The sequence below is a fragment of the Amblyomma mixtum genome, chromosome 1, assembly GCF_055824585.1.
Source record: "Amblyomma mixtum isolate Tamu chromosome 1, ASM5582458v1, whole genome shotgun sequence".
NCBI classification, from domain to species: domain Eukaryota; kingdom Metazoa; phylum Arthropoda; class Arachnida; order Ixodida; family Ixodidae; genus Amblyomma; species Amblyomma mixtum.
Window position 1 is genome coordinate 229,678,267 of NC_143012.1, and position 14,032 is coordinate 229,692,298.

Consider the following 14,032-nt stretch of genomic DNA (forward strand, 5'->3'; position numbering starts at 1 on the left):
ATGGAATGCTCGAGGTCTGCGAGGCCGCCTAGCAGATTTCAGGCAGAGGATTTTCAAGTACCGATTTCCAGTGCTTGTAATATGTGAGCCTAATATCACATCTCCTTTTCGACTGTCCGGTTATGAAAGTTTCCTCTCTGAAGCGGCTGGGCATTTGAGCAAGGTACTACTATGCGTCCGTCGTGACCTCACTTACATTCGGCATCAAATTCCTGGGGGCAGTAGCAACGAGTATGTAGCAATCACTGTGACTTTGAATGGGCGCACAATCTCTATTATAGGTGGCTACATACCACCAAGGGGTCGATTTGATGCCCTACGACTACAATCGCTACCCGACAGCGTTTCGGAGCCCCATATAATAGTAGGAGATTTCAATGCGCATCACCACGGCTGGGGAAGCGCCATTAGGAACGTTCGAGGACGGGATATCGCCACGTTCATGGACAATGCAGGTCTTGTTTTGCTCAATGATGGCGCGCCGACATTTCTACGAGGGACTACCTACAGCAGCTGCCTGGACCTTGCATTTGTATCCAGGCGTCTCTCATCGTTCGCAACGTGGTGTGCTGATATTGAAACTTATGGAAGTGACCACATACCAACGTATGTGCAGCTACGGTGGTTTCACCGTCTTCCAAATGCGAAAATACGTTGCACCGACTGGAGTGCTTTCCGCTTTGCTCTAGAAGAAACCTGTGGGAACCTCGCTGATCCAACAGATGTGGAACAGCGTATTATTTCGGCCATGCAAGATACAACGCGCAACATCTCAGCGCCCAATTCCACAGCTCCAGTGGATGTAATCTACGCGCAGCTTCGGGCGATTCGTCGGCGCGCAGAAAGAAAATACCGGAGGACAAAGGATGTCTCGGATCTCCGGGCCTCTCGACGTGCCCAGAAGCAAATACAGCGCTATTTGGAGAACCTAGGCAAACAACGGTGGCGGTCATTTTGCAGCAGATTGGATCCCCGCAAACCACTCTCCAAAATCTGGCACGTCGTTCGAGCACTGCCGACATTTCCCCAGCAGAAACACCCTTTCCGTGCATTGGCACTTTATGAAAGACGGCAAGAACTAGAGGTGGCAGAGGATTTCTGTTCGAGAATTGCCGGAAGCGCTTCTTCACCTCGGCAGCATCGATGTGCTCCCCCCACGATGGACGATCGACTGGACATCCCCTTCACAATTCAAGAACTGAAAGCAGCTCTTTCTGCTTGTACGCATCCTTCGTCCCCAGGACCTGATGGAATAACATACAATGCGCTTCGTCATCTAGGCCCACAGGTAATGGAAGCCCTCTTAACATTGTTCAACCACCCTTGGGCCTCTTCCACTGTTCCACAGCAGTGGAAAAGAAGCCGCATTGTGGCCTTGCTCAAACCAGGGAAATCGCCACTCGACTTAGCATCCTACAGACCAGTAGCTCTGGCAAGTTGTGTTGGCAAGACGATGGAGCGTATGGTGCTAACCCGTCTAGAATGGTTCCTTGAAAAACGTGGACTATACCCTTCCACAATGACGGGTTTCCGCAAAGGCCGGTCTGCCATCGACAGTGTAATTGATCTCGTGTCAACGGTAGAACATGAAAAACGCCGTCACAGGTTGACTGCTGCTCTTTTCCTTGACATCAAGGGCGTATTCGATAATGTTCAGCATGATGCAGTACTAAATGCACTCGATGAATGTGCTATAGGCGGACGTCTACACAATTGGATTGCAAGCTATTTGACAAACCGGACAGTCTACATGGAGACTCTTGAAGGAGACACAGCAGATCATCATGTTGCTTGTGGTGTTCCTCAGGGAGGATTGCTTAGTCCAACGTTGTTCAATCTCGTGCTCATTGGCCTTTTCAAGCAACTACCGAAGACTGTTTCGATATCTGCCTACGCAGACATTTGCATATGGACATCAAGTGTCACGCGTCCCCAAGTGCAAGCAAGATTGCAGCGTTCTGTTTCCATTACGTCTGCGTACTTGCGCCGTCAGGGGCTTGAACTTTCGCCAACAAAAAGCGTAACATTAGCTTTCACACGCAAGTTAATGGCGTGGTATCCGGTCACAATCGACGGGCAAATTGTTCCATACGTAACACATCACAAATTCTTAGGTGTTACGATAGACCGTGACCTGTCCTGGACGAAGCACATTTGTGTGCTCAAGAAAAAGCTCGACAGCTTTGCAAGCATTGTGCGGTGTATGGCAGGAAAATGTTGGGGTCCCTCTGAGCGATTTTTACTACACGTGTACCAGGCGCTGGTAGTCGGTCTTCTCAGATACAGTGCACCCGTTCTCTCGGGAGTCAGACTATCAGGCCTGCATGTGCTTGAAAGCGCGCAGGCTCGTGCTTTAAGAGTATGCTTGGGTTTGCCATGTAAAACTTCTACATGGGGCATATTTTATGAGGCCCGCGCCTGCCCAGCACGAATTTATTTTCAACAGGAGCCACTTCGTGTGCATTTGCGTCATCTGACCACGCATCGCCATCACCCCCTGACCAACATTAGTGCGGCGCGTCCAGATGCAGCCTTTTCCAGAGCCCTTTGGATGCAGCGCAATGCGGTGCCTTCGAACTACGCGCCACACCAGATTGCGGAGGTGCCACTTTGGGCAGTACCAAAACCATCTATACGGACAACAATCCCAGGGATAACAAAGAAGACGCACATTCCAACAGTCGGACTGAAACAGCTGGCGCTGTCATACATTACATCTATGTATACTAACACCCAGCATGTTAGCATGTTTTCGTGGACGGATCCTTGACGACCACTTCTTCAGCTGCAGCGGTGATAGTGCCAGGAAATGCCTCATGTCACCGTTTCAGGCTCATGCACAAAACGTCCTCTACGGCAACCGAATTGGCAGCCATACGAGAAGCCGTCCTTTATATTGGTCACCAGCCAGCGCAGCAATGGACTATATTCTGCGACTCAAGATCGGCATTGCAGGTCGTACAAACTTATATAAAACCAAGGGCATGCGAGCAGCTGGTTCAACAAATTGTGGTTTTGTTAGCCGAAGCTTTCCACCGCGGCCATATTATAAAGTTTCAATGGATACCGAGTCTTTGCGGCATAGCGGGAAACGAGCGTGCTGACGCCGAGGCTCGGATGGCACATAGTGATGGTGCTTTCATTGAGATAGCCTTTTCTAGATCAGACATTGGAGCCTTGTTGGCGCATTTAATGCAAGTGGCAATGCAGTCGCACTGGCATGATTCGAGTCATCAACAGGACCGCGTCTGTAAGCTTGACGCTGGCTCCCGATTACATTTGCCATCTATGGTGGTGCGACGTCATGGGACTTTACTCCACCGGCTACGCCTTGGCGTTGCCTACACCAAACACTATCTTCACAAGATCGGCATCGAAATTAACCCAAATTGCGCACAGTGCCACACTCCAGAGACTATTGGACACCTTCTTTACGAGTGCCCGAACTATACTGCTGAAAGAAGAACATTGGAGGCGACCGTGAAAGAACTGGACTCTCGCCGTCTCTCTGAGGAAACTCTTCTAGGCGCCAGGACGAGACGTTCTGATTGGTGCCGTGTGACAAAGGCCCTGCTCAACTTTTTGTGTGAAACAGGCCTCGATACTCGTCTGTGACCGCCTGTGCACAACCTACATGGTTAATGACATGTGTCGGTGTTTTTGTCGCAGACACCAGTTTTATGAGTTTTATGTGCGTCTACTAACCGCGATGCGAGTGCCAGCCAGTGTGGTGTGTGTGGTGTGTGTGTGTAGCCTTCACCCGTGAAACTCATTGTATTATGCCATCATCAGCCTTCATTCGCACTTTCCTTTTCCTCCTCTTCCCTTTCCCCTGTGTGGAGTAGCAGGCCAGGGCCATGTTACCACCGGCCGACCTCTCCACCTTTCCCTCATTAAAAGTCCTCTCTCTCTCTCTTGCCTAACTTTGATCTGCAGCGCTTGATGATAGTGTGATTTTTCACATAAGTAGAAGATGTTTCCTTCAATCTTTTTTTGAGTCTTTCCTTTGCGCAGCGTTTTCTTTTGTGTACAGCAAAGAATACAAAGCGCTCAATACCAAAATCTCGAATAGCCTTTCAATTCTCCATGCCGAAGGGAGGAAAAAGACCTGAGAGAAAAATGTTCTGCGCAGCTTAAAGAAACTGTTCGGTTAAGTCGAACTCTGTGGAAAAATACTGTCACTGGACAAGCCTAGAGTCACAAATGCAGTTTTCTAAGAGCCCAGGACTACGGCATTGTTTTCCGTTTGTTAGTTGTCGTAGAGCATGGCCACAACTCTACCACTCATTCTGTGCTTGGTTCCTCTATTCGGCGTCTCAATCTTGCGCCCTCTCTCTAACCAATTATCCCTCTCTTTTCGGATATCATTCTAGTTTCATTGATTCGTTGACATTACCGGAATTGGCAAAGCAATCAGGTAAGCTCCTACAAAAATTGCAATTAGCCAGAAAATTGCAATCATAAACGCAGGCCGAGGCTTTTCACTCCTTTCGTTTTTACCACCCTTTAACCAAGCCATTCACCACTTCCACGTTTTGCAACACTATTGTCGGTATTGATTTATCCACAATACTACCTTCACAGCTCCTTGCAAACTATTTGTCTTCCACTTTGCTTAATTGTCAGTTTTGTTTACGGCCGTGCTCTTTTCGAACTTTTCTATCTGCCAGCTTTTTCTTTTTCTCATTAGTCTTTCGATACCTAAGTTGTTTCAGTTCGGCTTTTGTTGGTCAATTTCATTCGATGCACCGCGAACTTCCTGAGTAAGATCAGTGAGTGAAGTATTATTTCCTGCTAAGAGCACTGAAACTTGAAAGTGGAGTGGCTCAAAGGCAGAGAAATAAAAGGCCGCAAAGTAAATGTGCAGCATTTATACTTACCTGGGTGATTTTTTGAATGATACTTTGAATGACAGTCGGTCGCTGAATGAATGATACTAGAGAACTGTACTTGGGGTCAGCGTATTTCAACTCGTGGCTCTTCTATGCCACGCAAGGTAGTAACTACGGAAATCTTCATATAGCTAAAAACAAAGGGCAGGACCAGAAATCCAAATGTTGTTAAAAAAAAAGGCTGCGAAAGTAACGATCCCATTTTGCCAGTGATGTTAAAGAAAACGTGTGCTCGAAGAATTCATTTTGCGTCTGCGCAGGCAGACTGCCATTTTCCGCCAAGGTGAACGGTAAAAGAAACTCACTTGTCCTAGTTTCTGCGTCCTTGCAATTTTAGCGATTTTGCAACCCTACAATGGAAAACAGAAGCTGTCGTGGACATGACAATGGGCTCCGGAGGGCGAAGTATAAAAATGGGCAGTTTAGCATTGGTGACCAAGAAATATGGCGCAAAAGCAGGTTTCTGTAGGTGGAGACAGAAGCTACCTGCTTCGATGTGCGAGTGAAAGTGCGTTTCGTTTCCTTTCGTGACTTGCGCTCAGATGGAAGTTAAGACGACGACGGGCAATTCACAGCGTGACATTGAGTAAGCATGGTGCTGTCATAGCTCTTTCCTACACATAAAAGCGTCCAATAAACACCATGATGAAAAAAATTGTTGCGAGCGAAGCTGAAGTATTCGCGCCAGTGTAGATTCGAAAACCAATCGCTGAAATATTTTTATGCGAAGCGTATTACTAGAGCTACACTACAGCCCGTCGAGCGCGGCGGTGGAGCTACCATTGACCTTTAGCGTGACCACGTGACACCACGTGACAACATGACGTCACAGCAGAGGAGAGATGGGCTGCCGGCTCGCGCGGTCGGCCGCGGCGGTGGAGGCTCCACATCAGAGGCACGGAGGCTGACCACGTGACAACATGACGTCACAGCAGCGGAGAGATGGGCTGCCGGCCCGCGTGGTCGGCCGCGGCGGTGGAGGCTCCACATCAAAGGCGCTGCCTGCTGCTGCTGGGGGTACATCAATACAGTCTTAGGGAATGGTGGCGGTGGTGGAATAACTAAGGGTGTTTCCAATGTACTTTCCATGGGTGCCAAGAATGCTGTTGTAGCCGGTGCTGGGGCAGCGGTTGTACACTCTGCATTGAATTCACCGATGATCCCGTATATAGCTGCCACGGCAATCCTTGCTACATTTCTAGTGGTTGTATTAAAATGACCAAGTATTCAACCAAGGAAAGCCATGTATTACCAAGCCTAGCCATCAATATGATTCGCATCTGACTAGGCTTAACCTTAGCTCAGCCTCAGCCATTTTTTTTCTTGGTTTGCAAAGGTCACCCACCCTCTTTCAAAGCCTCCTTTATTTCCCGCAATTGCCCGCATTACGAAAGTATCTTCAGAGGCATCACCACACAACATAATTATCCAGGTCAGGAGGCCAATAGCGCTTTCGCCCAACAAACAACGAAAACAAAAGAAACAACGAATGCGATTACGTGTTGCAAGCTTAATATGACCCATCCGCTCGGTGATGATTCAGGTGGCCCGCCAAAATAATAAAGCGATCTCTCTCTATGGTGCCCAGCCGGCTTCTCATCGTTGCCACCTGTGTCATAGCAGAAATTGCAGCTTCCATCTGGCAAAAGACACATTTGAAGAATACTGGCGATCCGAGCTCAGACCGCGTGCACAGACTGCCGTCTTCACAGAGTAGCAGTCCTCAGCCGAACCTTCCTAATTCTCACCGCAATCCTTGGCACGTCTGTCGTCGGGCTTTTGCCGCCAAGCCCGACATCTCAAGAAACTACTCCATTCACTGACCTGGATTCGCGTTTACGTCGTGGCGCTAGGTCAAGGAAATAAGAATGCTCGCGAAAATGCGCTAGCGAAAGTGGGCCACGCGCTACAAACGCCACAGAGCTTCGCAGTTACGCCACCTTACTTAGGCCACGCCATTACCCAGCGCAATTGGCTGGTGGAACATCCTGACCGATGTATGCCGAACTGAATGAACTCAGTCACTTCCAGGCGGTGACTTCCGAGCCAAGAAAAATCTCTTCTCCACTCCTTTAGAGCAGGCTGCTCGTGAACGAGTTTCTGCCTCTCTCACCGCGGCCTCTTGCTGGTAGCTCCGGATTACCCTCTCGACCTCATGCTCTGCCACTGCCAAGCGTTCAACGCGCAAAGGCTTTCTTTAACTGCCACACGCACGAGCATTGTGCGCCTGCGTCTCCGAGATCATATCTTCCCGGATGCTTTCTTGGAAAATAAGGCATTTCGTGACATTATTATTTCAAAACACATGAGCCTTGAGAGACACCTGTTAGAAATACTGGTAATTTGGACTGCTGTGGCTTTCCGCGGCCCTTTGCGTACGATGTGCTTACCACAAATTTCTCGCCATCCACCTCCTCTGCCCCTTGGCATGTAACCGTTAACCCATTAGGGACCAGGAAAAATCTAACAGCGGAGTGTTGTTAGTTTTGGCTCATAATGTATTCCTAAAACAAGAAACATATTGCTGAAATATTGTAAAGACTGCTCTTTTCGCTAAAAAGTTACATTGGTGTACTTTTTATAGGACGTTCAGTCCTCCTCATAGCACAAGTGGATACTTCTCTCCGCTCCTACTTGGTGGCGTGCATTGCTAAAAAGACCGTTATTTTCGCAGTGGGTGACATTAGAGTTCTCGCATACTTACATGAATCTCTATGGCAGTACTGGCGCCTCGGTTGCTTCTCTATTTCTGCGCGATGTTTTCTCCTTTGTCAAAGAAACAACAGACACGAGTAAGGCTGAGAGTCTGCGCATAGCTGTTTGCTGCGTGTTGAGAAGCAGGTACCGACAACTCACGAAAAAAAAAAGCGGTTAGCACGTGTGCGCTTGTCTCCAGCATTTTGTTGGATTGTCCAGGTGTTAAAAACAGCACATTTGACCGATTGTGCTAAATACGGCCACCCCCGCTTTTTGTCCGTGATAGAATTTTCATAGTAGGTGACAGCTTCAATCAAAATGTAGACCAATACTATGCCACCGATGTAAACGGAAAAGTGTTTTGGCAGAAAAACTCTGGCATTGCGTGCGCTCTAGAACGACCAGCACTTTACAAAACATGTTAGCTCAGTGCTGTCATAGTTTCTGGCCATAATGACTACAATGTTGTCCTCACATTCCAGTAAAAGTATGTAACCTACGTGCCTGAAACAAGAACCAATTTCTCATTGCTGTTTCTTTCCATTTCTTTCTTCGGACTTGTGGAGACTTCCTGAGCCAGTTTTAGCAAACGGCTCCAGAAATCTCACCCGTTGGAGCGTTACAAGAAAGTTGTGGCGAAACAAATGGATGAACAAGACGGTATGGTCACTACGCATTGAAATTGCTCGAGCAAAAAGTCGACAACGCGCGCTTCCAAGGTTTCTTTTCCGAAATGAAGAATATTCCGCAGCAGGTGTAAAATGCATAACAGCAACCATCCGCACTGCAGAACATCTTGTTCCTATACCCCAAAGTTTATCATAACTAATTAAAAACATCAACCTCTTCTTCAGCATCGATGAGACAAGTGCAGCAGCCTCTAAGGCTTTGTCGAGCAGACAAAGGGATTTCTTTCATGGAGCCATGAGATCAGAGAACTGGAATAGATAGGCAGCATAGCGCATACAGGAAGACAGAGTGTACTATAAAAAAGTACAGCAGTATATGCTTTATCGTAAAGCAAAAAAAGCAAAAGATGCGGGAACTTCAAAGCATCCAGTGTTTACACTTGTCTTTTGGTCATCTGTGTACTTGAAACTAGCAGAATATATCCCCAGCAGCACAGAAAATCGACCCAATATGGGAAATGCTTTGGATAAGGCCCATCCAGAGTTAGACCATTCATTTCAAAAAGTGGGCAGATTACCTGTGCTGCTTGTACTTAAACGGGGCCTCGAGAAAATAATAGACAAGCACTTACCTGTGCCGGTGCAGTTGGCGGGAAACAACCGTCCTGAACTCTTTCCTTCATAAAGATGTGAAGTACTGAGGGCGGCGAAATGCGTCTTCTTAGTCTTGTGATGTCGACCGACACCTCTAGCAACAAATGCATGACCTGGTTGAAAAAAAAATTGACCTCTGGCTTTAATATCATTTAAAATTTATGTGTACTTTCAAAGTAAGCTGGTTCTTGATGAATTAAGATAATGCTGAGCGAGGGGAATTAAAAGGAGTTTGCCTCACAGGGTGGGCCACTGGCTTCAGAACTCCGATTCATAGACATAATGGTCTTTGTTATTCACGGTGCCATTACCGAAACTAACCGGCCTTTGTAAGCCCCAACTGTCCAAACTACAAAGAGCCTTTTCATTCATAGACGCTTTTCAATGAGCAGCGGCATAAATTTCTTGAAACAACAGTATCCAAGGATAGAAAAACAATACTTGTAGAATATTTACAGCCGCAGACGAATGCCACTCTCCCGTTCGTTGGAACCTTTAATTACTCACTGACTGATTTTTCTGGAGGTACCACTGACTCCTCTTGTTCAAATAGGCTTGATTAATTCCCAGTACCGAGTTTGCGCTGAACCATTCTGAGAACTTTCGTATCCGCTGCGGCTTTCTTCTGTCTGTCTCTCGCATTTTCTCACCAGTACCCAATCCGATGATGACGCTGATACGGAAAGGGCCAAACGGTGTCATTAACTTAAAGCCAATTTCATCGATTATCTGAAGAAAGGGCGATCTGGCAGGGAACGATACTTGGCCTGCATCTAGGCACCCAGCGCTTGACAACTAGCGCATTCGTTTGGGGGCATGAAATGCTCTGGCACTAGGAGCCCTCGAAATATAAATACAAAGATGCATTGGACGGAAAAACATTGTTTTCGTCAGAGAGGCATAATGCACCTACATTATTACTTTGCCGTGCTTACATATATCTTGCGCCCGTCTTTCGTCAGATAGACACCTAAAGTTGATACCAAAAAAAAAAGGACCGATGTTTTTGTCACCATAAACGTACAGCGTGGGTATGACTAAATATGGCGTATGTTAAAATGTGTCCATAGGTCGAACAGTGTATTAGAGAGAGCCCGAAAATGATAACGAAGACGCGGATTAAATAGTAGGTACAGTGAAAAAAAAAACAGTTGTTTGAATGTCTGGGCCTCTTTCGCTAGCTCCCGTGTTGCTCTTACTCGCATGTTCTGAAATGGCACATACCCCCAGATGCCACGGATTGGTGATTAGTAACAGAGAAAATGGTGGCGCATAACTAATGGCAAAGGTAGGCTTCAAGTTTACATGCGCAACATTTAAAAAGGAGAGAATTCCAGAATGTAATGAGAGTCAGAACACAGTGTAAGAAAGTGACTGAACTAGGAACGGGTGGGAATGCGAAAGCATTATATGTAAAAGTCCGCAATGTAGACGAAGAAAATATCGCTCTGCATGCTTCCGATGCTTCTGTGCCCAGTGACTGCGAAGCCAGCCCGAGGCACAATTATGGCTTGCATGCGCTGTGTCGCCACGTGAAGCCCCGGTGCATAGTACTCTGCGAATGTGCTCTGGAGTAGTCAAATTCAAAGACGAATTGGGATGGCTTTCAATGCAAAAACGAAATCTACAACTATTATAGCAAACGCAGATTTGTCACATCACATCGTGTGATAACCTGGTCATTTTTTAATGTTTTTTTTACTGAGTTCTTGTTTAGAGTTTTTAGAAAACGGTTGTAGAAACAGTTTATGCCTAGGCTCAATACTACGCTTATAGATTGTTCTGCACACTTCGGCGTATTTTGACGCGACTTACTTTAAAGAGAACGTAAAATTGACCTCTCGAGGTGTACAAAGAATGGCAATCTATGACATTCACCTCTGGACATGTAGAAATTATTTCTTCAATCAGATACACTCTAAGACAATGCTCTTTAAAACAGGGTTAGAGTAAAAAGGTATTTCAGTTTCCGCGCTTAATTGTCACCTCTGTGATGATCTTTAAACAATTATATCGCTTCATCACTTTAAAAGCTCAATACTGCTCTCAGACGTCCTAGAGCGGACATTGAAAAAAAAAATGAATAATTGAGCTTCTAATTATCTTCGAAATATTACAGCTGTGCTATAATTCCACGAATATTTTGACAAATCCTTGCACACTGGACTCGCCCCGATAGAATAGTCGTATGGTAGACCGCCGTTATGAGTCTTGTCTTTCTAGAAAATCCGATTTCAGCCAAATCACTCTTCATTTCAGGGAAGGGTATGCCCAGGCAGACTTCGAAACGGACTGCTGCTCCATCTTGGTGATGTGCTTGGCCTTGCGTACATTCTAGAGTTTTTTTTTTGCTTGTGCGCGCCTTGTTTTTGCGTGGAAGTGAATTCTTTTTAGAGATTTCATAAACTGTCCAGTTGCTGTTGGTTCCAGAACTTCACTGCCGGCGCACGACTTGTTCTGTCGTGGATTTCATATTGCTGCAAGAGACTTCGTAGTATTTATTGTGCGCAGGACATAACTTCACTGTAATATTTACATCTTAAGAAACACACAGAATACGTAACACAGTGGCTGAAGCAGTGCGTACCCAAACCGAAGCTTTCTGTATCAGATTAGGCTGCTGTGAAGTTTCCTTTTCATAGCTTCTTTTATTCTTTGCTGCTTCTTATGTAGGCGAGACTGTTTAAGTCTTTTCGCCTTGCTGAATTGCTCTGGCGACCCTTATCACCCGATTGTGAGGGCACTCTGGGCTGTTAGTCACGAATGACACAGCACTACTGGTCTCTAGAACGCTGGAGTTGGCTCTCAAGTGCAACAACAGGAGAGGGAGCGAGAGCGAATTGACGGGAGGACGCGCAGGTTGTCTCGTTGGTGTGAGAATGAAGTTGGTAGACCGATGACCAACAGCCTGTTTTCGAGCGACACATCGCGACGGCCACTGTCAGCCTACTGCTCGATTGGATGCGGTGTAACATATGAGTGCGTCGTGTACTGGAGGCCGGTGTACTGTGCAATTCCAGGTGGTGGCGGTGAAAAATATTTATTTGATATTATTTACATGCGCGAGAATAGGTGAGGCAAACCTTAAGGGCCAGCCCTTTACAAAGGCTAGGAGGGGTTCCTAGTCCTGGGACCCCTGTGACTTCAGTGGCAGCTCTGGACGTTGCCACGAGAGAACGTCGACTCTCTAAGGTAGACCAGCCGAGCAGAGCAGCCTCCAAGCTTTCTCGGAGGGTTAAGGGAAAGGGCGGTAGGCGGGGTTGGAGGGGCGAGACCATACCACATTCTACGCATCCGAAGAGGTGCACCCACAGTGCGGGCATTCTCCGCTAAAAGCGGGATTGAAATACAGCAGTACTTCCGGGCTCAGTACTCTATTGGTGTACAAACGAAGAAGAAAAAGGCTGTATTGTGTTTTGCACTAGTTAGCAATTTCTTTGTAAGTAAGGGCTGGATTGGGTTCTGGTTCTTCAAGCGGCGGCGGTCGAGGCAATGGCCGGTGGTTAAAGCGTGGGCTGAGGCGTCTGCGGCCTCGTTCCCCTCTAGTCCCGCATGTGCTGGGGCCCAGATGGTGATACAGTTGTCCGGTAAATCCCGGTACTCGCATCCGTAGAGGATTTCGGCGGCACGTTTAGAAATTCGCCCTTGTTCTAGATTTCGGCAAGCTCCCCGGGAGTCGGTGATAATAACCCTGGAATCAGGTTGTGCAGCGGCGAGCGCTACGGCGACCTCCTTTGCGTGTGTGATGTTTGGGGCGCGGCGAGTCCCTGGATGTATGAGTTCTGGTGGATGACCGCGGCCGTGTACCAACCTCCGTGGTATGGGCCAGCAGCATCCTTGTAGAAGACTCCGTAACGAGAGCCATAGCGTTCGTTGTTCGGGGGCCGCCGAACATCATTGCGATGCAAATAAATCTGACTTATTTTATTATCCTACCATAATGCAACACGTCTGGTACAAATGGCTTAGCAGTCGTGTAAACTTATACAGTAATGATTCTGTTACTGGCTTACTTTAGATCCATACAGTGTTCTGTTGCGATGCGCGATGCGACTTGTCATGTTTTGTGGCGGGGGTCGAACTTTGAGCGCGTAGCACCAGTCCTCTGCAGCTTCGGTCCGCTCCCCTGTTTTACGCATTGCAAGCAATGTACAGGCGATTTAGGAGGGGTTTGCCTGTGGACGATCTGCTCAAGCGTAGGTACTGGTTGTTTAAGTGCGCCTCCTGCCACTCCTCAAACATATTGGTCATTCCTAGAGCAATGAGCCTTTGATTGGACGTGCGCTTATAGATTTTGTAAAGGGTAACATCTAGGGCGTTCTCACCGCATTTTCGCAAGCCGAGGTAGGCTGCAGGGCAAAGGCCTCTGCCGTATCTCACCCGTTAACCCTGGCCTGTGCCAGCCACGGCCATCTCATCTCTTCAAACTTCGTAAATCTCATATCGGCAACCCAACTTCCTGGCGCCCCCTGCTACGCATGCCTTCTCTTCGAATCCCGTCTGTTACCCTGAACGGCCATCGGTCATATTGTCTTCGCATAACATCCCATCATAACCACGCTAGTTCCTCGACCAACGCGGTGGTTCACTGGTTATGGGACTCGGCAGCTTACCCGAAAGACGCGGGTTCAATCCCGGCCGAGACGGTCGAATTTCGATCGAGGCAAAATTCTAGACGCCCGTGTATTGTGTAGTGTCAGTGCACGTTAAAGAACCCCAGGTGGTCGAAATTTTCGGACCCCTTCACTACGGCGACCCTCATAGCCTGAGTCGCTTTAGGACGTTAACGCCCATCAAACTATAAACCTATGCTAGCTTTGTTCATATAGGAGGTTGTCGCCAAATACTAAACCAGGATGATCGAATCCTGTTATGGTGAAGGAGTACGCTGTCGCCTGTGGTCATCGAGATCAGGCCGCACCTCGATTATTCAACTCGTGTGAGACGCGGATCTTTTTTTTTTTCCGGTGGAGAATTGTGCGGCACCGGGATCCGAACCGCGGTCCTCTTGCACTCGAGGCGGATGCTCTACCTCTACGCCATCGCTGCGATCTCCCAGCCTTACACCCCGTGGAACAGCGGACTTCGTCCGCAAGGAAATGCAACAAGCTGCAGGCGTCCCGCAAACGACAATACGCACAGCTGAGACTGACACCGCAC